Source organism: Rhinolophus sinicus, chromosome 14 (assembly GCF_057876585.1).
Source record: "Rhinolophus sinicus isolate RSI-liver-muscle chromosome 14, RSI-T2T, whole genome shotgun sequence".
Taxonomy (NCBI): Eukaryota; Metazoa; Chordata; class Mammalia; order Chiroptera; family Rhinolophidae; genus Rhinolophus; species Rhinolophus sinicus.
In genome coordinates, this window is record NC_142514.1 from 159,958,053 (window position 1) to 159,984,982 (window position 26,930).

At 38.6% G+C, this 26,930-nt stretch overlaps 1 long non-coding RNA gene across 2 annotated transcripts in view; it reads right to left on the minus strand.

Annotated features, from left to right (window-relative positions):
* The window catches only part of LOC141572250 (uncharacterized), a 415,695-nt gene that overhangs the window by 134,308 nt on the left and 254,457 nt on the right, over positions 1-26,930 (minus strand). For both annotated transcript variants that reach the window (XR_016018778.1, XR_012497557.2), the window contains exon 4: positions 23,152-23,244. This is a non-coding gene — a long non-coding RNA (uncharacterized LOC141572250). The remainder of the gene's footprint in view (positions 1-23,151; positions 23,245-26,930) is intronic.

The following is a 26,930-nucleotide window of genomic DNA, read 5'->3' on the forward strand; positions in this document are numbered from 1 at the left end:
ACCTTCTCTATAAACTATAGATGTGTTTTATTACTTTGCCTCAATATAAAACAGATAGCAAGTGATTGTCTTGAAAAATATAGCAGTGGGGTAGAAATGGCTTTTTTCATTTTTCCAGATAAACAGAATATATAGTCCATTTGCAAAGAGGAGTCAAGAAGTTTGCATGATTCATGAATTATCCTGAGAATTGGACTTGAAAATTTTGATAGAAAATTAGTATCCTTTCCCTTTACTGAGTGCTCAAATCAGGCGCAAGCCATCTTTCTGCCTTACCAAGCCTTTTAGGGTTTACTTAATGAGGACCACTTTTGCTGGAGTGAAATACAATCCCTGTCATAATATGTGAGATCACACTGGACCAAAACCAGGAAAGACATGAGCGAGCCGGCCCTCCTGCAGCAAAGTAAAATGTACATTCTGCTCTCTTGGCAAGCGTGTGTTTGTGAATTGAGTCTTTCTATGCCTAGCTAACATAAGGCAAGAACCCTTTGCTCCTTATGGAAATGAAAACCAAGGCTTTCCAGGTTAGCTTTCAAACATGGCCTGGGACACAGAAGGATCCCATGCATTAGGCAGTCACTTCGGCAGAAAAACATTTGGAGAAATGTCAGGATGGAGGCTGTTGCCAATCCAAACTGTATTCCAAGACTTGAGGTTAAAGCATGGATTCAGATAGTTCTGCTTCAAAATGCACAGGCCTGATGAAATAGATTGAATGTAGTTTCTCTCTTCTCTTCTTTTCAAACTTTTCTACATTTTTTTTTCCCCAGTCTTTTTTTATTTCCTTCTCCCTTTTCTCTCCTTTTTCTCTTTTTGCTTTCTTCTTGTCCCTTTATTTTCTTTCCCTTTTCAAGTACTTTTCTTATCTTGACCCTTTCTTTCTTTTTTCTTATCCTGTCATCAATTCCTTCCCTTAGTTTCTTTTCTTTTCTTTGTTTACTTCTTCCCTTATTTCCTTCCATCATATTTGGTAAGGTTTAATTGTTTGTAAAATGAATTTAAAGTCAGCCATAGACAATGTTTAATTTGATGGTGATTATATTAAATCCATATTAACTAGAAAATCTTAGAATTTCAAGACAATCAGAATTAAGACAATATCTATTCTTTACTTTTCGCAAGGAGGAAAAGGATGGATATGCCATTGCAACGTGAGCAAGAGAGAAAGAGGTTGAGCACATCCCCCTAAATGGGTTACTAAGTTTTCTTTCTTTTCTTCCTTCCTTCTTTCTTTATTTTTCCCACCTTGATTCTCACATTTTTCTCACTATCACCACTCATCAAGGTGAGTACTTAGGTTATTGCTATTCCATGTTATAGATTAGAAAACTAAAACCCTGAGGAACTATTTAGCTCAAGGGTGGCATAAATTAGTGACTCTACTCATCCCCCTCATGTGGCAACAGGATTAGCAAACGGGTCCCTCCATGGCACCCCAAGTCATAGCTGTGCAAATTATACCAACACCTTAGACAATCAATGGCCTATCATTGGAGCAAAGCTAACCATGGAATAATTCAAAAATATCATGAAACACAGGTATACTGAGGGTGCCCCAAAAATGTATACACATTTTAATAAAGGAATACTGTGTTAAAATTGTAATACTCAATATATACTGATAACAAAGATGAATACAAGTCACGTGACTTCTGCAATGACAAGAGGTGTTCAAAGTGGTTACCATCAGCATCCAGACAGTTCTGATTATGGCAAACTACTGCTTGAGCAGCACTGGCCAAAGTGTCTACTTGTATACAGTTTTCTGGAACCCCCGGTATATTCATGAAGTCACTTAGCAGATGTTTACTGCCTGCTTCAATGTGTGCTAGGCATTTAGATATAACCATGGATAAAACTAATCCACTTTTCATTTAGTAGATTACGGTCTTAAAGTAGGATTTTTTTTTTTTTCTTGTGTGACAAACATTATGTCATATTGCCTAAAAATATGGTTTTTGTAGTCAGGCAGATCTAGATTCCAGCGTAGCCTCCTAATGGCTATGTAACTTCAGACAATTATTTAACATTCCTAAGCCTTAAGTTCTTCAGTTATAAACTAGAAATAATTACTACTTTCAGAATGGTTATAATTATAAAAGTAATGTGTTGATCACGGTGCCTGGCACTGTAGATATTACTAAGTCAAAATAAATACAGACTGGATTATGGGAATGGTTGCACAATTCTGTCACATTTACTAAAAATCATTGAACTGCACATTTAAAATGGGTGAATTTCATGCTATATAAATTACATCGCAATAAAGCCATATGTATTGTTTGTCAGGCTCGAAAAGAAATATAGGTATCGTGATATGGAAGTTTAGAAGGAAAAGATGTCTTTTCCCAGAAGGGAGGAGAGAGAGAAAAGCAGGGGGAGGTGTCAGAGATTCTTTAAAAATACTAAGACTTCTGCAAGTAGACATGAAGTCACCAGATAAAAGGAAGCATTTTAATCAAAAAAAGCAGAATTTTGGATGTAATCTATGAGATACGAAGAAAATGTAGTGCTTTTGAGCCAAAGGTTCACATTTGTTTGCTGACGCAGACAAGAAGACCAGTTAGAACTCTACTGTCAAACCACATTAGAGGTAACAAGGGCCTGAGTAGCGAAGGGAGCAGCCAGGGGAAAGCAGATATAAGAGATCCCGGCGTGAGGAGTGGGTGGGAATGGATGAACATGTTGGCAGACTACAGATGGCAACGCAGAAGAAAAAAAATCAAAATGACCCAATTTCAGAGAGCTGAGTTTGAATTACTGGTGACACATATGAATGGATATTCAGTGGGGATGTTCGGCAAGTTGTTAAAATAAGGGTCTGAAACTCTGAACAGAAATGGGAGTTCATGTGAAAAATAGAGCAAGTTGAGTTCTGAGCTTTAAATGAGACTCTACGTGTATATTACATTCCTAATCCCCTAACCTCCTAGCCTGAGGCGCTTGTTTGATCCGTATGTTATTAAAATTGCTCATGTGAGAGTCTTTTTCTGAGGGGGGTGTCTAAACCTTCCATCAAATTCTTAAAGAAGTCTGTGACCGCAAAAACGGTAAGAACCACTGATCTAATCAATGTCAGCGGAATGAAAGAAACCAGGGAGTTGTTTGAACTGGTCATTGTCTTCTTCTAGCCAAAGGTCTGGCTGAGGCGACTGCACAGAAACACAGGCTTTGGCCTCATTGGTGGTGGATGGCACCATTCTTTTCTTCCATACTTATATTTCAGCTGCACTGTCATGCTCCAGGTTCCACATAATTTGTTTGTGGTTGATCTGGTTACTCTCCAAAGAAAAATATATTTTAAAAATGATCTGCCAACTTATATTTAATTATGATGAAATATCTTCAAAAGCATTTCTGAGCTGGAACATCGCTGTTAATTGCACTGACACATCTAAGACCATCTTTCTGAGGGTAAACTATGCATGAGAAATCCAGGATGTCATCTGAAGTGGGAAGATGGAAAGGTTTTTTTTCTTTAATTATATCCAGACAGTCATTATTCTATGTCATTAGCATGGGCCTGTAAGGCAAGTTGGTGAAGAAAATGTAATACATTGTCTTACCAACAAGTAAGCCTAAATGGAAAAGTTGCAAAAATAGCTCAGACGCTTTTGGTTGACACAGCTCATTTTCCTTTATTGCTCAGTTTTGCTTTTTCCTTGAGAAGATATTAAATCTAAAATATTGCTGTGTGTAAAAGTGTTTTAATTAGGCTATGTGGTACAAAGCATGCTTCGGTGAGGTAAACACAGATGTTGGGGGAGAGAAGCACACCCAGTTTTACTGCTTTTTTGCAATAGTGCTGTTCTCTACTTAGAAACTATAGAATTGGGGCCGGCTGGAAAAACTCAGCCTTTTAAGAGGTTGGGTAAAAGAAGAGGGCACCTCCTTCCTGCATAGGTGTGTGTCTCCACACTCTGGAGAGCCAGTTGACTATGCATTAGATAAAAGATTGGGAGACTTCCTTGCCTGCTGCTATATCTGTTCATGAGAATTGAAGGCGACCTGCAGAGGGGGAGCAGGGGAAAGAGGTCTCAGGATAGAAGCATCCCAGACCCAGGGAACCAAGGACTGTGCTTGTCCTAGGCACTCAGAGGCAGCCTACCTGGGTTAAAGAGAAGCTCAAGTGATGGTCAGAGTCACAGCACAAAAAATCAAGTGTTAGAGGCAAGAAAGGGATGACTTTAGGAGCATAAACAGCAAAATCCACTGCTGGAAGGAGAGAAATCAGAAGGGAGCAGGTACAAGAAATGGTTTAAGAAATGTGGGTGAGAACAAAGATGGAAAACAGCAAGTGTGTGTGCTATGGCTTCCCTAGGGCTGTGTTTGGGGCTTAGAAGGGGTTGAGTGGCATCAGTAGAATAACCTGGAAAGTCCATGTGCTTAAGTATTCTACTTTCTGTATTGTGTCAGAAAACTATTTCTTTAGTCCATGCTTAAAGTGCTCTGGAACACTGACCATGTACCAACGCAGCACATTTTGTCTTCGGGCAACTCCATCTTCTAGAAAGACATCCCTTTCATTCAGTAGAAATCTGCCTCCCAAAAGAAGATCGTAACAAGATCAGCCTTATATTCGCTGGCAAATCGGGGATGTTCTGGCTCTTTTCATGACCTCTAGTGACCACTGCCTCTGTTACAAATAAGTGATGATGATAGAGATCAGTCAAATGGTTTTCAAACTTTGAATATATTAGATTCTCTAATTTCTAAGGTATTTCAGAGGCTTCACTGGGTGGTAGCATGGATCTGTGGAGTCTGAGGTCCCAAGTCCTAAAATTCAGATTGTATGTAATTATTTAGGCGTGTTTGCTACATGACAGGCTTCCTCTCTCAGATTCATTTCCTGGCCCAAGGTTTCCAAGCAGAGGGGTAGGCACCAAATATTTGTCCCCATGCAGCAACACGTCATCCTTTATGTCATCCAAAGAGGAATATTGAGTCCTGTGCAATAAGTATACACCCTTGACCATACTGCAGTTTGGGGATTTTGTGATTTTGTGATTTTAGACATGGACCCCTAAGAGGTGAGTGTGAGCTATTCTGTGAAGCATAGACTGGAGGGCTCCCATCTCCACACTTGCTTATATTTCCTACCTACCAATCTCAATTCTGCCCCATGAAGATGTAGAATCCTTAGCCCCGTTGCTACATGGCAACCCTTCAGATATTTTTAAACAGCTCTCATGCCAGCTCTGATCCCTTTCTTCCCTAAGTAAAAGCCTCCAGGGCACTGAGCCGGTCTTTGCATAACATGCTTTCCGGGTCCATCACCAGCGTTGGCCCTCTCTTCTGAATGTGCTCCAGGTTGTCCCTGTTTCTGAAGATGGTCATGGTAGAAATAAATGTAACACGTTATCTCACCAATCCAGGGGACTGCCTCAGTCCGTATTCTTGAGATGATAATTCTGCTTACGCGGCTTAAGCCTACATATCATAAAAAGCCCTCTCTCTTGCCTTGGTACTCTCACTTTAGAGGCTATCTTATCATGCCTGTGGATAATAATTTACTGCTAAGTAGTTATGAAGGCTAACCATGCCATGGTCTTGTAATAGATACAAAGAGAAATAAGATACTCTCCTGCCTGAGGGGAGACACCAGAGACTCATGTGTTGAAACACATCTAATTACACCCCATAGTCAGCTATTTCCAGTCAGGGAAGCTAAGGCAGCTCACAGAAGACAGGCACTATATATGTGAGAGTGAGTAGTTGATTATTCTCGAGAGAACATGGCACTCAACAGTTGAATTGCTGCCTAGATAAAAGCCAACAAATTCATTCATTCCACAAATATTTATTTTTACACGTATTGTGTGCCAGAAACAAAAAGAAGAAATCAATTTCATTAGAACTCAGAGTATGTTCTGATGTAATCTACTTTCCAAAAGCACCAAGGATTCTTCAAGTGATCAGATTCTTTGCGAAACAGGCCTTCTGGAAAGCAGATGAGGATGACAAAATCAGTTAATACTTCCTTTTCTGTAGTTCACTAAAAACATAAAAGGTGCAGGAGAACAGTGCCTCTACACCTGTCCCCAATTATAACTGATTTTCATTCTCCTCAGATACTTTCCATGTGGCTTCCTTTGTTGGCTTAGGAGGCAAGTCAGTATCATCAGGCCTGAAATGAAAGGAAAGCCTGCTGGTTACTCAGAGGATGGTAATTATACACGGTTTCATCATGAAAAAAGCCCACCCATTCTAGGGATCTGCACATCATCTCCTCTTCGTGTAGCCCCTAGAGGTTAGAAACCTGAGTTCAAACACACCAAAAGCCTGCTACAGACCTACTAGAAAATAAGAATTTAGAGGGACTTTAGGAAACAGCTAGTGCCAAGAACAGCGATGGGTTTCCTTTGTTTTTAGTCTCATGTACATTCTTGGTATTTAAAAGACTACGAAAGAATAGAAGTGGCTTCTTGTAGATTGTTTTGAAATGCATTCTAATCCTGCATACAGATTCAGTGAAAACGAGTTCGGCAGTTGATTCGTAATGTCTGCCTTGAGCATCGTGGTAATAAGTGGTATAAGAAGTGTCATATATTTGCAATGTAAGCCAATGCCCTCATTATGTTAATGGAAAAACTGGGACCAGAGAGACAAAGACTCATCCAAGGTCACACATCTGATACAACATATTACCCACACTGGAATCCATAATTCCTTTTTTCTTGCTGTATCTTCCTATTTCATTTCAACCTTTGCTTTGAAAAAATGAAGCATATTAAATGTACCTAGATTCCAAGTCAGGAGATGTTGAACTTGGCCTTGGCTTTGTTAACTAAGAAAATGAGAAAACTCATCAGAATTTCTCACAGTATTAAATTATTAACACTGGAAGATATCATATAGGTAAGTCTAATCGATGAGAAAACAGAGGTTCCAAGAGGTTAATATGAGTTACTGGCAGGGATTGGAATATGTCTCCAAAATTCCATTCCATGTTATTCTCCCACAGTTTCTTTCTTCATTTGCAAAATTCATTTATGAAATAAGCATTTGCTAAGTAACTGCTTTGTGACAGGCATTAGGCTATAGTCAGGGACGGTATAAAGATAAGCCAGTGGCCTAGTGGAGGAACTGCTCATGCAAACAATTTTCTTACAGTTTGATAAGTTCTGGAATAGGTTTTTCTAAAGTGCTACATAAAGAGGCTCTTGACTCTTTCTGAGTTATGGCAACATTCACAGATGAGGTGAGTGTTTTGCTGAGTCTTAAAATATGAATAAGAGTTTTGCAAAAATACAGACTAGACCAGTGTATTCTGGATAAATAGTACTACATGGAAAAATGCACAGAGCTATGAAGGAACATGAGCTATTTTGGCAACTGCAAGCCATTTGGAAATGAAGCAGAGGTGGGCAAGGACCCGAGCAAGGATCTTAGGCATCATACTAACAGATTTAGGCTTTACCTAGTAGACAGTGGGGTGTTATTAGCATGTCAGAAGAAGGAGAGTGGCAAGATCAATCCATGGTTTGGATAGATTGTGACAATATTGTAAAGAGGAGAATGAGAAGTTTAGGAGACCAGCTAGAATATAATTCCAAGGGTCTATAAGAGAGAAAAATGACAGTCTGAGTTAAGCTGATGATACTGAGGACCGTATCAGAAACTGACTGGCGAACCACTACAGAGGTAGAATCAAAGGCTTGGACTTATATTAGATACAGGGATTGAGGGAGAGGAAAATCCAAGAAGTAAAAATAATGCATTTTGTTTACCCTGTAGGGTAGTAAAAATGAACTAAGATTATGTATAAGAAACTGCCTGAAGAAAAAGTAAAGTTCTTTATATATGTATGATATTTTTACTATCATAAAATCTTATTACTGAATACTGTTTCAGTTTACTCTTTAAGCACAAAGAAACGGGCCAAATGTATTGTGGACAAAGTAAACCTTGACAAAGGAAATTGTGCAACATATAGTTTTGAATGTATTCATTACTCCTCCAACTGTCAATACCAATATGTAGTAAGCATTGCAGAGCAGGAGGGACCAACCACAACCCCTGTAAAAAGATCGAGGGGTTATTGTTTGAATTTTCATAAAGAAACCCATCTACCTTGGTAAAGAGGCAACCTCTAAGAGTTACACCAAGCAAATTATGCAACAGCCCTTAAACAGAACTTCCCTAGGTGAGTGGCAGAAATGTTTAAATGTGTGAATCTGATTTAGCTACTCCATCAATGAGCTGCCAAATTGAGCTGTTTGGTAATTAGTAAAACATCTGTAATAGGATAAGTGTCTCAGAAACGGTTGCTGCTTTCTTGGCCAGAGAAAGGGGTGGGGAATTTGGATGTGGACTTCACTTTATCCCAGCTGTTTCTTATTTGAAGTAAGGATAAAGGGTAGACACTGAGTCAGTGGGAAAGCATCAAGACAAAAGTGAAAAGGGACATGATATCAAATCACACTGACCCTAAGTTGACTCAAGTGCATACCAATGGCATGTGGTGAGCAAAGCTTCCCTTCTATCCACAGCCCTGAGAGCGAGCCTCCGTTGCCAAAAGATGTCCCAGTAAAAATATTTACACGAAAACAACACAAAGGCAATGTTAAGAGCACCGCTGACCTCTTACAGTTTGAACTCATCTCTCCACAGCAACAAGAACTTGGAAACTCTCCCTCTCCCTGTGAATGAGGCAAGCATCCTGGTTACACTAGGTGGTTTGAGCACTTCCTCCTGGCCTGGAGCCTTTGCATATTGGGAAGAGCATGTGGGAAATACCAGTGGATTGTACCGTGTTTCCCCGAAAATAAGACTGGGTCTTATATTAATTTTTACTCCAAAAGACGCATGAAGGCATATGTTCAGGGAATGTCATCCTGAAAAATCAGGCTAGGGCTTATTTTCTGATTAGGTCTTATTTTGGGGAAAACATGGTAGGAATCCATCTATGGAAAAGGCTAATCCTATATAAGAACAATAAATGTTATATCGTATGGAAACCCATAGCCTACACTCTGGCTCTTCAGAGGCATTCCATAAGTCCTCCTCTCAAAACGTTTTTTACTGAATTAAAGTGAATTGGAAATAAAGAAACTGAAATTGAGAGCTATTGATTAGCCCGTATTTCCCCAAAGTTCTGCTTTCCTTGTTTTCTTGTAATTCCATGATTTAGAACAAGAGTCTGCAATTCCGTCATTTAGAACAAGGGTCTGCAACTATATTCCATGGACTAAATCTGACCCCAAACCTGTTTCTGTAAATAAAGTTTTATTGAAATGCAGCCGTGCCCATTTATTTCCATATTTGCTATGGCTTCTTTGTCAGTATACCTGTAGGAATTTAATGGTTGCATTAGAGTTTACTACATGTCCATGGCCGGCAAACCTAAAATACTGACCCTCTGACCCTTTATAGAAAGTTTGCCAACTGGTGGTTTCCAGTTAAGGCTCTGTTTCTTCAGGAAACCCCTGTGAAAATTCCAGCATAGTACCTCCAATTAGTGACATATAGAGCCACTTGCACTGTTACCATATTATCTTAGATCAAATCATCACATGAGGTTTGACGGCAGAGAATGAGAATTCAGGGAAGAATTCTCTGGCAGGGACAAAAAGAGAGGAAAATTCGGGCCAACGGTGTTGACTCGTAAAACAGAGAAATAAGCTTCATTTTGTGAGTAGGAGAATGGAAAGCTGATAATCAGCTGATAATCAAGATAAATCTGAACAAGAAGAGGGGTAGTGGTAATGATAATAATGCTACCTATCTTTGCCAGGGTTCCTAAGAACCCAGAGACTGGGACAAAAGTGGGCATGCTAACTCCCAAAAAAGTATTGGGGTCACAATCCCAGAAAATGAGAGTCAAAGAAAAAGAGATATGGAAAAAAGAAAAGAGAGAGAGAGAGAGAGAAAGACAAAGAGGTGTGGGGCAGGAAAGAAAGGGAACAGTTTTAATAGCATGTCTATAATAGTAACGGCTGAGTGCTCAGTCTCACAGGGCATCTTCAGAGAACCGCCTGAAACCTCTGCTCTCCAAAATGGTCTGTCAAGAAGTGAAAAGGGAGATCAGCTCCTAGGTCCCATTAGTCAAGGTGTATATACCCCATGGGGCATTGACTCCAGTACATCTCAGGATTCTCTATCCTGACCTGAGAAGCCAGAACCCAAGACAGAAGTAATGACGTCTACCATGCAAGCCATGGCACAAGGGGCCAACTTGTCAATGGCTGTGAGCCTCACCTGCGGCCTGCACCCAGCAGCCTTGTTGCCTGGCTGAGGGTACCAAAGCACAAGTGGGCACCAAGTGAGTCCCAAGGTCTGCTGAGCCCTAGGGGAACAGAGAAGCCCGGAGCAGAAATAAGAGTTGACAGAGGCACGGACAGGTCAGGACTCCCAGTAATGTGAGGGGTCAAGAAAAGTCCTCACAGTGGGCCTGGCTGACCTAATGAGAGAGTACCCAGAAGATAAAGCCCCCGTTGTGGAGGACAGCCTCCCTCTTTGTGGCCAAGCAGTTGATGCTGGGCAATCTTCCTCAAAAGTCATTAGTCACAGACCATAAACTCATGGAATTTGTGGAGGCACTTAAACTGGATTTGGCACACTACAGCTCATGGAGCACCTACTATATGCTAAGCCTTTTCAAACATATATGTTTTTAATCCTCAGGAAAACCCCATGAGGGTGAGACAATAATCTCCATTTTACATATGAACAAACTGAGACCCAGAGCAGTTGAGTAACTTGCCCCAGGTATCTTCATGTATATGGAAACGTGTCATATGGAAGAGACTAGACCTATCCCAGGTGGCCCCAGGAGCCTAATTGAGACTTATGGGTAGAAATTACTGGGAAGCACTACTTAGAACAGGGGCTTTCTAGATGTCTGAGCTAGTTTTGCAACAATGCCATTGCTATCGTGCAAAAGAGTGAGGTGTTCACCTCAATCACAGTAATGAACACATTGCAGGTACCTCTGGGAGAAAGAGGCCATGTTCTCAGTTCTGGTAGAAAGAAGGAGGGACTGGGTGAAGGTTGAAGTCTTCTAGGGTTCCTTTGCATGAAGAAAGAGTTAATACCAAGATACACAGAGTTTTCCTGTTGACATTTGAATGTCAATATAGAAGAAGAAAAGATATTTACAACACAATAATAAATTAATAATAACATCTAATGGTATTCAGCTCTTAATATGTAACAAGCACTTCGCAAAGAGCTTTACATGTATCAATCTTCACAGCAATTGTTATCATTATCCCCAATTTATAGATGAGAAAACTGAGGCTGGCAGAGCACAGAAACTTGCCCCAGGTCTCCCAGCTGGTAAATGTCAGCAGAGGACGACTGGCTGGGGAGCCCAGTTCCCTGCTTCCTCCATTACTCTGCATTTGCCTGCTGTGGTAAACCCAAAACCTCTGGGGCAGGAGCTCTTTGGAAAGACAGTCATGTGTAAAGATACCGCAAAGGTCACTTTGACAGACGAAGCTGCATTTTCAACAGCTAGAACATCTTTGGGGGGCAAATTCCCTGAAAATCCTTTCCTTATGAATCCTTTATTTTTCCATTGCATGTAAACACCTCCCAATCTGTGTGCTGCCATTTAAAATGTTTTGGAAAGCATTTTTGCAGGTTTCTTCCAATGAAAAAGCAACAAAATCATCAAAAGACAGACCCTTCATTTTTTCTTTCTCTCCTCAAGGTGAAAATAACTTTGGAGAGGAATGAGGCTATTGAAATAAGGGAAAATAGCCTCTAGAGAAAGATCTCAGTGCAACAAAGGGCATATGACAGGTGATAAGTTTAGGTGATACAGGGATAGGCCAGCCTGCAGGAAATGAAGACGGACAGGAACTTCTACGATCTGAAGGCTCTGGTGCCAAGAAGCGAGTGACAAGACAGCCCCAAACTTCATCTGTGGAAAATCACAGCTGCAGAAACCACAGGATGATGGCTAAAAGCTACCACAGCATTGCTTCCAATCTCCTCCAGAGACAGTGCACATTTATCAGGGGTCTGTAATGACTCGCAGAAAAAAAAAAAAAAATCTTTAAATACTTAAACCATATTTTAATTTTGAAAAGACACATCTTGCTACAATTTACTTCTGTAATTTTTCCACCACAGTTAAAATGATTTGTCTTGAGTTATAGTCTAACACTCTCCTTGGTTTGGGATTAAAAAAGTGTAAGCTCTGGAATCAGACTGGTGGAGTTTTTAATGTTGGCTCAGTTACCTACTAAGTGATGTGAACCCTGGATAAGTTACTTAACCTCTCTAAATCATAGGGGTGTTTTAATCTAGAAAATGAAAGTGATTAGAGCTCATTTTTTTACTTGAGTTAAATGAAATAATGTTTGCTAAATGCTTGAACTAGTTCCCAGCACATAGGAAAGCCTCTAAACAATGTTTACAATTATTATTTATTTTACCCGTTTCCATCCATGTGAAAGAAAGAGAAGGTTATTTTCCTAAGGAAGTAAAAATCTGAGAATAGACCATTTAAACTGTTGAGGGCCAAGTTTTGAAATAAACTTTCAGAAAAAGTTAATTACTCTCCTGGCCGTCCTGTGCCCACCATCCCTTCCAGCTAGTCTTTTTAACACACTAGACATCCTTATGCTGCCTCAGATTCCAGTCCAAGAAATACATCCTCTGGGTGGGACACTCCCTCAGAGGCTTTCTCCAGAGTTCACTCAGTTTTTACCCCTTGCCCTAGCTTCCACGACAGAGCACTCTTTTTTTGGTCTGCAACTTGTTTCTTCTCTTTCTCCAGAAGGTTCTCATTTTCAGGATAATACTTAGTTTATAGGATTGTTAGAGGATTAAATGAGACAATACATGTAAAGTTCTTGGAATATTTCCTGGCACATAGTAAGACTAATTATTAGATATTAATGTTTAAATATTAATATTTCTTCTTTCCACCTGACAAAAGAAAAACTTCTCCTACCTGCGTGCCTTCATGACATTTCTGCTCTGTTGTGACATCAGTAGGTTACCCTCTGTCTTAGTCAGTTACCGCTGCTATGAAAGAATACCACCGACTACAAATATTTCTCTTTCCCAGTTCGGGAGGCTGAGAAGTCTAAGATCAAGGTGAGACCCCACTTCCTGGCTCATAAACTACCGTCTTCTCAGTGTGTCCTCACATGCTGAAAGGGACAAGGGAGCTCTCTGAAGTCCCTTCTCTAAGGGCTCTAATTGTACTTATGAGCACCCCACCTTCATGATTCATTCTCCTCCCAGAGGCCCCACCTCCTAATACCATCACATTGCAGGGGGTAGCATTTCCACATATGAATTTAGGGAGAACACAAATATTCAGTCCATAACACCTGTCCACACAGCATACTCATGTGAAATATCTCCAATACCTGGGCCATGAAAGAATAAAGAATGAATAACAAATGGTGAGCATCTCAGATCTGACCACCATCATCCCCCTCCTGAAAGCACCTGTGACGCTTTTCCGAGTTTGTTAGATGTCCTCTCCTTGTACATCCCTCATCCTAGCTCTGAATTACTTTTGCAAGTTATATGTCTTGTCTCTCCCACTATAGTCTGCGTTCTTTGAGGACAAAACACTCAACGTATTTATCTTTTTCTTTCCAGAACCTCATGAACAACCTGGCATAGAGCAGGTATTCAGTTGTATGTTAGATAATATATTTACATTTTTAGATTCAAGTGACCTTGGGACATAGTTCAAATCATATTAGAAGTATAACTAACTCCTGAGTCTATATAGGGGCCAACTCATGCCCATTACACATGGCAAATTTGGATGCATCATATATGCGTGCAAATTTTATGCAACAGGATCTACTTTACTTTAAACCTCTGAACTCAAGAAATGCATGACACCTTGTTGGAAAACGTCTTTGCCCCTAACTGGGTAGTTTACACATTTGTAGCTAAATTAACGGGGACTATTCAGCAGAAAACTCAAGAAGACTATTATGGAAAAAGATTTGGTTGCTTGTGATATTTGTCTATGGTGTTTGGTATAGGCCATCCTTGCCTAGTCCTGTTATACCATTGTCCACTTTGGTCTAGGACCCACTCGCAGTCCTCAAGGCTGGTTACTTAGCATATTAAGCAATATCTTAATGTTTATATGGAACATTGTCTATACTTTTGTTTTTGGCATCAAATCCTCTGCTTTTTGATTTTTAATAGAAACCAGACATCACGTCATTGATGTGTCATCAAAAGTAGTGCCAGATTTCCTGTTCTCCCTGGGAAGGATTCAATGGCTAGTGAGAATACATGGAGGAAGTCACCCTGGGGATTCAGCTCAAGTCTATGCAGGCAGAAAACCTCCAGATCCAGGAGCCTGGCATGCAAAATCAGCTTTGCACAGAGGGGACAGGAAAGCTTTTGAATCGAACTGCTTAAAAGCCTCAGGTTCCAGCACTGATCCATTCTCTGGACTGATAAGGATTTGCCAACTATATGCCAGTGTCTGTGCTATATGCCAGAATCACAGAGATGGAATATGTGTCTATTTGCATACACATACAAATGGTACATTTAAAAAACAAACATAAGAGTGATTGAATCTTCCAAAATAGATTAACATTACATAATAATAGAGGTGAGAGATGAATTATGACATACTGGTTGTGCAAATAAATAGTAGAAAACTGTAGGTGTATTAGAGCCACAGGAAAAAATAACCATATGAAATTCTTTTGGCATAAACCATGGGTGTGATTCTTCCTTTTTGTGGTATTATAAAATACGAATATCATTGGCCATTGTTGTTAAGCCTGTGGTGCCAAAATGCGCTACACATTTTCATGTAGGATTCTGCATAAGAAAAAAAATACTTAACATTTACAAACTGCATAACTCTGTTCACTAGCCATGCTTTCTTACCCTACCAAATGCATTTAGGAAGAGGCTACTGTCTTCATTAAGGTCTATGTAACACAATTGCCTATAAAAGGTCCATTGTGAGATAGCCTTGAGAAGCCACAAACCGCACTCACTCCAAGGAGTTATGAAGTGACAGACAAGCAATGGAAAGAAGGCCAGGTGCCTGCAGAATCTCCAGAATGAAGTCCAGAAATTCCTCTGTGTTCATTCACCCCCATGAGCATACTCACCCTGGGCAAAGGGTACTTGGAGAGAGTAAAGTCTACCATCTTCAAAAAGCTAAAAGCAATAAGGGCAGTATCTAATAATGTTCTACTTAATACAGAAATAAAGAATGTGTGAAACTCTTTGGCATATTTTGATAACCTAAAATTTTATTCTCGTTGTAAAAAGAAGCATCAAAATTGTACCTAGCACAAAAAAAAGATGTCACCAAGGTTTGAGGCAGGTTTTTTAAAAGAGTAGGATGAAGAGAGACTCGCAGGTGAGAAGGAACAGCATTTGACAAAGGCAGAGTGGAGGAATCACAATGATAATAATGTACATTTACTATGTGATTGTACTAAGTACCATACTTAAGAACATATACACATTATGTCAAGACAGCTCAAACAATCCTTGAATTAGAAATTCTCATCAGCATTTTACAAAGGAGGCTAAAGTTCTCACACTTACAGAGGATAAAAATCAACATTCAGGATCAGGTTTTCCTAATTCTAGAACATATGTTCCTAAACATGAGTCTATACCAACTCTTAATAGAATGATGTGGCATGATTGAGTGGCTACAGTAGTCTGTTAATTCTGGAGTGCATCTGAGGGAGTAGTGAAAATAGACTTATTACTGTTTACATTCAAGTCTGATAGTAAAATACAACTAGTGGGGAATAGTTATGGGGAAGAAAAAGCATCTAAACTTCACTCTCTCCTCCATTTAATGCTAAGAAGTCTTTCAAGGCAAGATTGTTTTTGAATGACCATATGGAAACATATTGGTTTTCCTTTGTTCTTGTAATACTTTAGAACTTGATCCAGGTTGCAGTTCTTTGAAATGAAAGTGTTGGCGACAAAGTTATGAAATATTTGTGTTTTGTTTTGTTTATTACCACCATGGTATATAAAATTCTAGAAGTTCAGATATTAAAGTTTGGCATGATATCCATTTAGAGAACCTCTAAGATTAAAGGGCAAAAGAAACTAAAACAAATGGGAAAATTTAAGCAAACAAGCTCTATCTCCAGTGTGTGGTTAGAGTATTGTGTTAAACAAGGGGTAGAATTGATGGCAAAGAACTTGGAAAGTCATTATAAAAGCTATCTTGTGAAAGCATCTCTTGAAGCGAAACCAGAGCACTTTTTGATTCATTTTGATGGTAGAGGCCAGAGGTTAGTAAAAGTTTCTAAGATTCAGCCAAATGGTTTCCATCTCCAGATATCACCTCCAGACTTTACCAGTTATGGTTATGAAAAGGGTGGGTTTGGTTAACACTAATAGTGATATAGATTGACAGGTCAAAGACAGCCTATTATGTAGTAACTGTTCCCTCTGTTTTAATATTAGACTTGAATGTAAATAGAAATAATATAAGTCTACTGGCTCTACTCCCTCCGATACACCGGTACTCCACAACTGACTACTGTTGCTACTCAAGCATGCCACATTCTATTAAGAGTTGTTCTATTAATATTGGGCTTTCTTTTACAAATGATGAGGAGACACTGACAAAATTGAAGTGATTGATGAGTGGACAAGAGAGAGCAAACCTGGGGAAGTAGACAGCAATTAGGAAGCACTTACATCAATAATTTTGAGAAAAATGACAAGTTGCTGAATTATGGAAGTAACAAGAACGATGGGAAAGAGATGGTTAATTCAAGAGCTTTTAGGCAGGTAGATTTGACAAGACAAAATCGCATATGAGTGAAGCAGAAGAGGGAGGAATTGAAAATGACCTCCAGGTTCTGGCATTTAAGCATGCCTTTGGATTATTAGCACATGACTCCAGAAGGTTCTTGATAAATTGAGAAGTTACATGTTGTGCATACTACAGTGGGTGAGAGGCAGCTGCATGTGTGGAGAGGATATGGCTCATGAGTGCATGGAAAAGGGCCAGAAATAAACTTTGCCAAACGTATACCTTCACCTAGCAATAGGCTTAAGCCTACAGCCATTCCGAAGCAAGAGAGCAAAAGATTTTGAGTAATATTTTCAGCGCAAGAGAACAATCATTGTATTATCACTACAATGATATCAGTGTGTGTCCTTTTGTATGATATGAAGGAAAATAACTTCTACAATAGATATCTATCTTTTTTTTTTCAGCCTCACTGAGGTGTAATTGACAAATAGAAATTGTATACCAAGGGTGCCAAAAAAATGCATACACATTTTAAGAGATGTTACCTATGTATTATTTTTCTAAGTTGAATTGAATTACAGTAGCAATATGTAGAATGATGTTCACTCAAAAGATGGCGTTAATCAAATGAATGTTAGCGTCACCATGCAGCAGTCAGGACAAAGAAAATGGTGGAAACACAGCTGTCGTTTGAGAAGCGCAAGACTGTTTTGAAGAGCTATTTGATATTCGAGAACATTGTGTAAGCACAACAACAATGAAGGTGTGAGTGTGCGACAGAACCTCCAACGTGCCTAACCACTGCACACATTCGTGATGAGTCTGAGACTCCCGGTGCTGTGTGTGATGTGCACAAGGGAAGAGCCGGGAGGCCTCACACAGCAACACGTCCTGCTCCTTCTGCTTTGGTGTTGGAACAGTTTACACACTCGCCACAGAAGTCTACCAAACAGTGTTCACTGTAATCAGAAGCGTCCGGATGCTGACGGTAACCACTTCGAGCACCTCTTGTAGTTGCAGAAGTCAAACGTGACTTGTATTAGGTTGATGCAAAAGTAATTGCGGTTTTTGCAATTTTTAACCTTTTAAACCATAATTATTTTTGCACCAACCTAATATTTATCTTTTGTTGTTGGTACATATTGAGTATTACAATTTTAATACAGTTTTTTCCTTTCTTAAAATGTATATACATTTTTTGGCACCCTCTGTATATTTAAGGTATACAACTTCATGTCTTGATATATAAATGCATTGTGAAATGAACACTGCAATAAAGCTACTTAACATGTCTATCACTGCACATGGTCACCATGTTCTTTTTTTGTAGTGAGAACACAAGATCTACTCTCTTAGAAAATTTCATGTATACAATACAGTATTGTTAACTATAGTCACCACATTGTACATTAGATCTCCACAACGCATTCATCTGGCATGAATGAAACTTTGTACCCTTTGACCAACAACTCTCCATTTCCCCCCTCTCTTCAACTCGCGGTAACCACCATCCTTTTGTCTGCTTCTGAGTCTGATTATTTTAGATTCCACATTTAAGTGAGATCATGTGGTATTTATCTTTCTGTGTCTGGCTTATTTTACTTAGCATAACGTCTTCCAGGTTCACCCATGTATCAAATGGCAGGATTTCCTTCTTCTTTAAGACTGAATACATACATATATGTGTGTGTATGTACATATATATACACACACATATATATACATATACATATTTTTTTCACATTTTCTTTATCCATTTATCCATCAATGGACATTTAGGTGTTTCCATAGCTGTCTATCCTTTACCTAATTTTTTTGAAACTCAGGTGCACTGGATTGGATTAAACATATCGTTGGTTGACAATACCCTCTCATTAGTCCATGAGCAGCCCAATATTTGTTTGTTTGTTTATATGGTTAGTTTGGTGTTTTAAATAATCTACAATCCAAAAACTACAACTGTTATATGACCTATATCTAACCATTTATTTCCACGCTGAGCCATTGCTTGTCTCCCCTAAACATGGTAGTCATCATCCTGAATCCTGTGTTCATCATTCTGTTGTAGTTGTTTTTTTGTTAGTTTGGTTTTTTTAGAAGATTTTTTTTTAACAGGACTTTTATTGGGGAACAGTGTATACTTCCAGGACTTTTTCCAAGTCAAGTTGTTGTCCTTTCAAACTTAGTTGTGGAGGGTGTCATTCAGCTTCAAGTTGTTGTCCTTTCAGTCTTAGTTGTGGAGGGTGCAGCTCAGCTCCAGGTCCAGTTGCCTTTGTTAGTTGCAGGGAGTGCAGCCCACCATCCCTTGTGGGAGTCGAATCACCATCGCTTGTAGGAGTCGAGGAGTCGAAATGGCAACCTTGTGGTTGAGAGCCCGCGCTCCAACCAACTGAGCCATCTGGTACTGGCCCATGTGGGAATCGAACCAGCTGCCTTTGGCGTTAGGAGCACGGAGCTCCAACCACCTGAGCCACGGGGCCGGCCCCCCGTTGTTTTTCTTTACATGAAATTTGTATTGCAAATATGACTTTTCAGTAAAATACATTTTGGTTCCATCTCTATGTAAGGTGTAGAAGTTGCAAGATAATGTTGTCCCCATGCTAACAATAAGGGAAAAAGCTAGATGATCTTCAAAATTCTAAATTGTTCTTAGGATATGAGAGCTGGAGTTGCAAAGCAACCATGTGAACTAAATTCCAAAGAGCGGCAAGCCCCTCTTAAGAAGAGATACAGTGATAGAACATAGCAGTATGAGATAGCCACAATAAGTGTGGAAAAAAGGGAAGCTCAAATTTTAACAAATTCAAGTGAGGGTTAACATGACAATTTAGAATAACTGGGAGCCCCAGACTCTCGGGTATAAATACTCATTCAAAAGCTCTTTTCCATGGAACCCTGTAAGTCATGAGAAACATTGGAGTAGAGCATAAAATTAAAGAGAACCCCTTTTAGTGTCACGGGTGTGCAGATGGTGATAGGCTGCTGCTGGGGTGCAGGCAACAAACCTCATTCCCTTCCTCAAACCATTTTTCTCATGTGAAGCAGATGCCTTAAGCTGAAAATCCTTCTGACTTCAGAGCACAGGCAAAACTCACGGCTTCTAAGGGAGTGATGAAAGCATGATCACATAGACCAAGGGCAGGAAAGCTTTCTACCCCAGAGCTCAGGCAAAGATCTGTTGTTTCAAATAGAAATAACAGTCTTCTGTTTTTGGAGAGACTTCTGCACTGATACAAAGTAGAGATCAGCTACCACTGAAAGACAATCGGGAAGATTTCTTCCCTTTTGAATCCTTATAGAAACAATACAGATTTTGGATTCCACGTGGTGAGGGGCAAAAATTCTGAGAAATCCCCACTCCTGAGACCCAGGGCCAAAATTCTTGCTTAAGACTGTGGATGGACTAATAGAACTGAGAAAATTCCCTCCCACCAAAACAAGTTCAGAGATCCAAATAAAACGGAACAGAAGTCTACCATCGGGGGATATGAGCATGGAAACAGATTCCCTCTGTAACACAACAGGACTGCTGAAAGCCAAAAGTGAAGCAGTGAATTCAGAAACACCCTTTAGCCCTCCAAGACACAAAATAACAAGAGCCCACTTCTGAAGCAAATTCAAGTACCCTGTACATTGAAGGTGACTCTAACGACAATAAAATCCAAACTGTGCTCAACATCTAACCAGGTTGATTCAATGCCGCAGATTATCGGCCTGACAGAGAAGAGTTATGTCCACGTTCAGGTGTAAATGTTATTTACCTCAGGCTGTACTGTTTTCCTACACATGATGTCCAACAGTTAATTAAAATTAATGACACACAAAACAGGTTGGCTACTCATAGAGGAGGAGAAGATAGGAGAATAACAATCTGGGAAGTACAAACAATGATTTAGTTATAGACACCACATTAATCAAGATCAGAAGTTATTAAACTATGGACTTTGGCCGGTTGGCCTCCTGTTTTCGCATGGCCTATGAGCTAAAAATGGTTTTTACGTTTATAAGTGGCTGAAAATCATAAAAAGGAGAATGTGACATGTGAAAGTGATGTATAATTTAAATTTCACTGTTAATAATAAAGCTTATTGGAACACAACTGCACACGTTCATTTACACATTGTCTGTGGTTGCTTTTGCACTAAAATAACAAGGCTGAGCATTTGTGACAGAAACGATACATGGCACTAATCTCTTCATACCGCTCCTTGGTGTGCTATAAATCACAGCAGCATAGTTACTACTTAGCAGCATTTCAAGTGTCATACATATTGTCACGAAGTGGTATTCAATGCAATTTTTATTACCAGTGCATACCCATCATTTCAATAAAAGATAAAGAAAAATGTACTGTGGATGCCATGCCTTTAAGGCACAGTGGACTGTGGATTATTTTGTTATCAAATAGGATAGTAAGGCACTGTGTTCGTTATGTAATGACACTATAGCTATAGAATACAATATGTGATGACATTACCAGATTAAGCATTTATTACAATATTCCCAATTCACAGGAAAGCAAAGTCCAAAAATTAGAAAGTTTAAAACTGAATATTTCATCACAGCAGAATTTCTTCACACAAATAAAAGTAAGGCTACAACCAAAGAAAAATTCCAAGTGGCTCATTTGTTAGCCAGTCAAACAAGAAAGTCATCGGTGGTGAATTAATTAAATCATGTTTGATTGCAGCAGCCAAAGAAATGTGTCCAAAGAAAACTTACTTAAGACTATTAGTCGTTCGGCAAAAAAGCATTGCTAAGAGAGTTGAGGACATTGGGCGCAACATCAATAGTTAATTAAAAACAAAACAAATGATTTTAAGTGGTTTTCATGGCTCTTTATGAGTCAACAGATGTTACCGATACTGCTCAGTTGTTTATTCAGAGTTAATTCTAAGTTTGAAGCGACTGAAGAATCAGCCTGAGTGATCTATGTGGAATAACTATGGGCAGGAATAGTTTCACAGTTGAGGAAACATAATTCAATATAACATGAAGTGGAATCTGCTAAGATGTATGACAACTAATAATGGTAAAAATATGGCTGGAGCAGAGAAAGACACAGTTGAACAAATTTACAAAGGCCGTAAATAGTTTTTATAGCCTATAGTTATTCATTGTGTTATTCACCAGCAGACACATTACAGAAAATGTTTAGCTATCATGTAATATTACACCAGCAGAGTCACTGGTGGGTTTCATTTGCTCCCATGGACTTAATCATTGTCAGTTTCATGAATTTTTGAGCTGAAATGGAATTGCAGCTAAATGCCCTGAATTGCCCTGTCACACAGCAGCTCAGTAATTTATCACTGGTAAAATTTTGTTCCTATTTTTTGGAGCTCATGGCCAAGATTGGAATTTTTCTGAACAAATATGAACCATCCCTAATCACTATTTCCAAACACTGAAAACTTTGAAAAATTACCTTTTGCTGTAGATTTGATAATGTTTATTCATTAATTTAACCTGAAATTATAAGGCAAAAGAATGCTTATTTGAGATACTTACCCTACAGTAGTTATTTCAATGAAAACTAACGTTTGAATCATAATAACACCAATTGGCTTTACAGACTTCCCGTGCTATCAAAAGTTAGAACAAAAATTGAGCTCTGCATTCCCACACAAATTCGTGATAGACATCTCTTCTGTGTTCAAAGTAGTTTCAGCAACACTTATCAGACTTCAATGTAAGTGCAAAAGACCTGTTCAAGTTTCAAAATCCATTTCACTGTGCTATCAAAGAAAGTCCACCTAACCTTCAATTTAAAGTGATTAATCTGAAATGCAATGACATGCTAAACAGCAACTATCATGAAAAGAACCTTATGAAATTCTGTAAATTCCATCCAAGCAATGAATATGCTCAACTAAAATCATATACACAGGGACATATCTGTCTTTGTGAAAGGTGTCTTCAACGATGAAATGTATTTTATATATCATATTACAGAGCAATATTAACAAGAAAATTTACAAATTAATTTGGTTAATCGGGAAGACTATCTTTGAACTTCAGTTAGGTAAAATATTGCCCCCCACCTACCCAATAGAATTCCATTTTTATCATTAGTGGATCTGTATTACAAAAAAAAGTACTACATCATTATATATAACATGTAATATTATTCATCTTAATGTATCAATTATATTATGAATATTAATATATATTATATTAATTATATCATATTAACATATAATTACATTTTTAATTTCATCAATAAAAACTTAGGGAAATTCATCTGCTCTATTGTTATAAGTATTCCTAATATCTTCAGTTTTGCCTCTCGACCTGCAAAGTCTAAAGTATTCGACCCTTTACAGAAAGAAGTTTGCTAAACCCTAGTCAAGATAAACTATGCTGTAGTAACAATGAACCCTGAAATCTCAAGGACTTAATGAAAGAGGGGTTTATTTACTTTTGATGGCTCAGTCACAGGTGGGTCTTACCGTTCTTTTTTATGCTCTCCTCCACAGTGACTCAAGAATCCAGACATCTTGCATCTTGCAATGCTGTCATTTGGGAATTCTTTATTTTCAAACCTGTGTGTGAAAGAGACAGAATATGGAGAATTCACAAGTATTTTATCAACCAAGGAATGGAAGTGACAAATCCTCCTGCTCAAAATGGAGAGTCATCAGAATATGGATATTTAAAAACACGAGAATGAATGAGATCATCTGTGAAGAAAATACAGTAAGAGAAAAGTCACTCAAGGAACATAGCCCGAGGCACCTCAATGTATAGAGGCCCAGTTAACAAGAGGAAATTGAATATGAGAAGACCACTGAGACTGGGAGCTAGAGGAAGAAAACCAGGAGACTTTGATTTCACAAAAGCCAAGCCGTCTCAAAATGAAAAGAGAGAGTGCCATGTATGGTCTGTAGCCTGAGTTACCAACTGTTACTAAGGCAAGTCACAACTTCCCTGAACTAAATTTCCCATATATTGATAATACCTACCTAGAAAGATCCACTATGAAGGTAAAATGCCATAGTGTAAATGAAAATACTCTGATCCCTACACAATTAGGACATTAATTATCATTGTAGTCACAAGCAGATTCTCCTCTTTGTTGCCAAATCTTCTTCAAGAGTTACAATTTTCCCATCACCAATCTCAACCGTTGCCTCCAACTTACCACATCTGGTTATACCAAACTGGTTTGGGTGTGGGTAACCACAATCTAATTGAAACTCAGTGATTCTCAAGCTGAAGCATTTCAGAGGCAAGAACTACCCTGGGATATGAATCTCTCTTTCAGTAAAATGGGAGTGGTGTGTCCAATCCTTACGATCTTTCTGGAACAAAGATCTAAGTCAAGCTGACAATTCCTGAGCCACCACAAGGCCATACACAGACACAGTGAGCTATAGTCTGTAATTCTGGTAATAAATAGTGCCTCAAACTTCAGCGACATCATAAAAACAGCTGAATGAAAGCTGTGTCTAAAGCTCTCAGGCTGTTAGGCATGATCAACAGTAAAGGTAAAAATAAACAAATATAAATGTGTCTCTACTTAACTCTAGACCTTGCACTTCATAGATTTTTATTAAAACACATTTTTACTTCTTACCAAAAGTACAAAGGTTAGATTGTGTTTTTTCCCTTCCTTTTTTCACAATGATATATTAGAATTGTTCAATTGAAACCATATGTTGGCTCAATAATTCTCAATTGCAAAATGTGTACCATTTTAAGACCCAATAAAAAAAAGGAGGGGGGGGTACAAATGTAGCAGTATTAAATACTCTCGGACAGATGGAGACACTGTTGTTTCCAATCTGCTGGAAACGAAAATCACCCCTTTGATTAATCACTTACAGAGATGACATGTAATGCAACTGAGGTCATGACACACTAGTGTCATTTAGGGAAAAAAAACCATATACTTTGGAGAGAAACAAACCTGGGTTCAAATCCACTTTTTCCACCAATTGACTCTATGTCCTTTTAAAGCATTTGTAATCTCAGTGAGACTCAGTTTCATTTCTTGTAATATGAAGACAATAATGCCTACCTTAAATAATTGTTATGTGGACTAAATAGATTTAATAAAATAAAGCACGCACATGCCTCGTACTTGGTTGGAACTTGATACTGAATAAAATGGATACAACTTAAAGCCCATTCTAGCCTGACAGTCTCCTTTGTTTATGTTCTTTTGTTTTGTTTCATTTTTCTAGACATTAATTGTGGAAGCCTGAAAAGTGAATGGCATAGCACATTCGATGATATGCCAAATTCTGAATCATGAATAGGAATGAAAATGAATCTGATCAGTCAGGAGCACTTACCATTCACCCCTCCACCCAGGTGAAGGTTCTCCAATGCTAATGTGCATTCCAATTACCTGGAGCCCTTGATTCAGTGAGTCTAAAGAGGGTTCTGAAATCCTGTATTTGGAACAATTCCCAGGTGATGCCAATGCTTAGTCATTGGTGAGCAATATTTTTTGCACAAGAGAAAATTTAAGGAAAAGATAAATGGTAAAAAGCTACTTTTTTTTTTCCAAAATTCTAATAGCTTTATTGAATTTAATAAAGAAAATGTTTGTTATTAGAATTTAAGGTAATAGTAATAGCCAATATTATTGAGAGCTTATGTGCTAAACTGTAATGCAAAATGTTTGCAATGCAAAATGCAAACTGTTACCTTATTTCATCCTCTCAAGAATCCTTATGTACCTACTACTATATTCATTTCACCACAATAAGGAACCAGAGGCCCAAATAAGTTAAATAACTTGGCTACCGTCATGTAAACATCAGAGCCAGGTTTTCAAAACAAATCTGTTAGATTTCTGAGCCTGTTCAACTTTCTGCCTCTGGTTTACTATAAAGTATCAGTGAGAATTTAGGCACCATACTTTACAAAAATAATGTAACTAAAAGAACAGATTTGAAATTAAAGGATATAGAAACTACTTTCTGATCTTTATCTCTCTTTAAATAGAGCTTTAGAGTTCACAAAGGTTATTTCTATGTGTTGTCTTGTTTAATCTTTGAAAGTCAAGTTCACTATTATTATAGTTTCTAATATATATCCAATGCCTAAAACACCGTCTGGCACATAACAGGTTTTCAATAAATACTTGCTGAGGCATAAACACACAGACGAATGAATGGATTTACCGGCAGCAATTGCCTGGAGCCCTGCTGAGGAAGACAGAAAGCTAAGGTAGAAGGCATATTATGACAAATTTGTGATATATACGTGGCTGTGGCACAGCCTATGTCACAGAACTGCCATATTCGTACTAGGACACCAGTCCTGGAGGGCAAGATTGACTTAGCCTTAAATTCCTTGGCTTTAGTGTAGTATAGACAAGATATGGGAGAAAATGTGGTAAAATATGGAGAAATCGGTATAAAGAGATTGGCCTCTGAGAGTCTAATTTCAAAATAAAGACAAATCAGAGAGCAGAGATTGAAATCTACAAGGATTGGCTCATATAGAAGTTAGATATGGCAGGAAATTACTCACGGTCTCAACCTAAATGTATTAATCAGAAAAGAGGCAGAGGATTGAAGGTTGGTCCACAAAGAATAGAGAAAAGAGTCAGAGTGGCAGTTCTTAACAGTGCCAGCCAAGGATAATTCAGTGAAGATTGTGTTGTGGTTAAGGGTGTGGCTTCTCCAGTCATTTTGTGACAGGTAACTCCCTAAGTGAGGCGGATGCCTCTGTTTAAGTTAGCCAGGTAATGTTAAATATTCAAAATATTTATAGCTAAATCATCTCGCACCTAGGATGTGCTAACTAGAGTAATTAATATATATACTGGGGTGCCAAAAAAAATGTATACACATGACTTATATTCATCATTTGTCATCGGTATATATTGAGTATTACAATTTTAATATCATTTTTTCCTTTCTTAAAATGTGTACACATTTTTTTGGCACCCTCTGTATATAGGTTTCCTACAATAGGTACACTAATAATGTGACATTTTCAAATACAGCACTGGATAAAGACAAAGACTGAGGCAGAAATGTTCCCATTTCAAATCTTTCAGAATATATGACCAGGTTATAATGTGGTAACAAACAACTGCAAAATCTCAGTAGTAAGCAGACCAAAAGTTTGTCACTCATGCTAAATATCCAAATGGCGTGGCAGTGGGTTTCTTCTGCTTAGTGGAGTCACTAGAAATAACAGGGTGATAGAGGTTCCATCTTAATATGTGATTCTGTAGTCACTTCAGCAGGTAGAAGCAATGACCTTC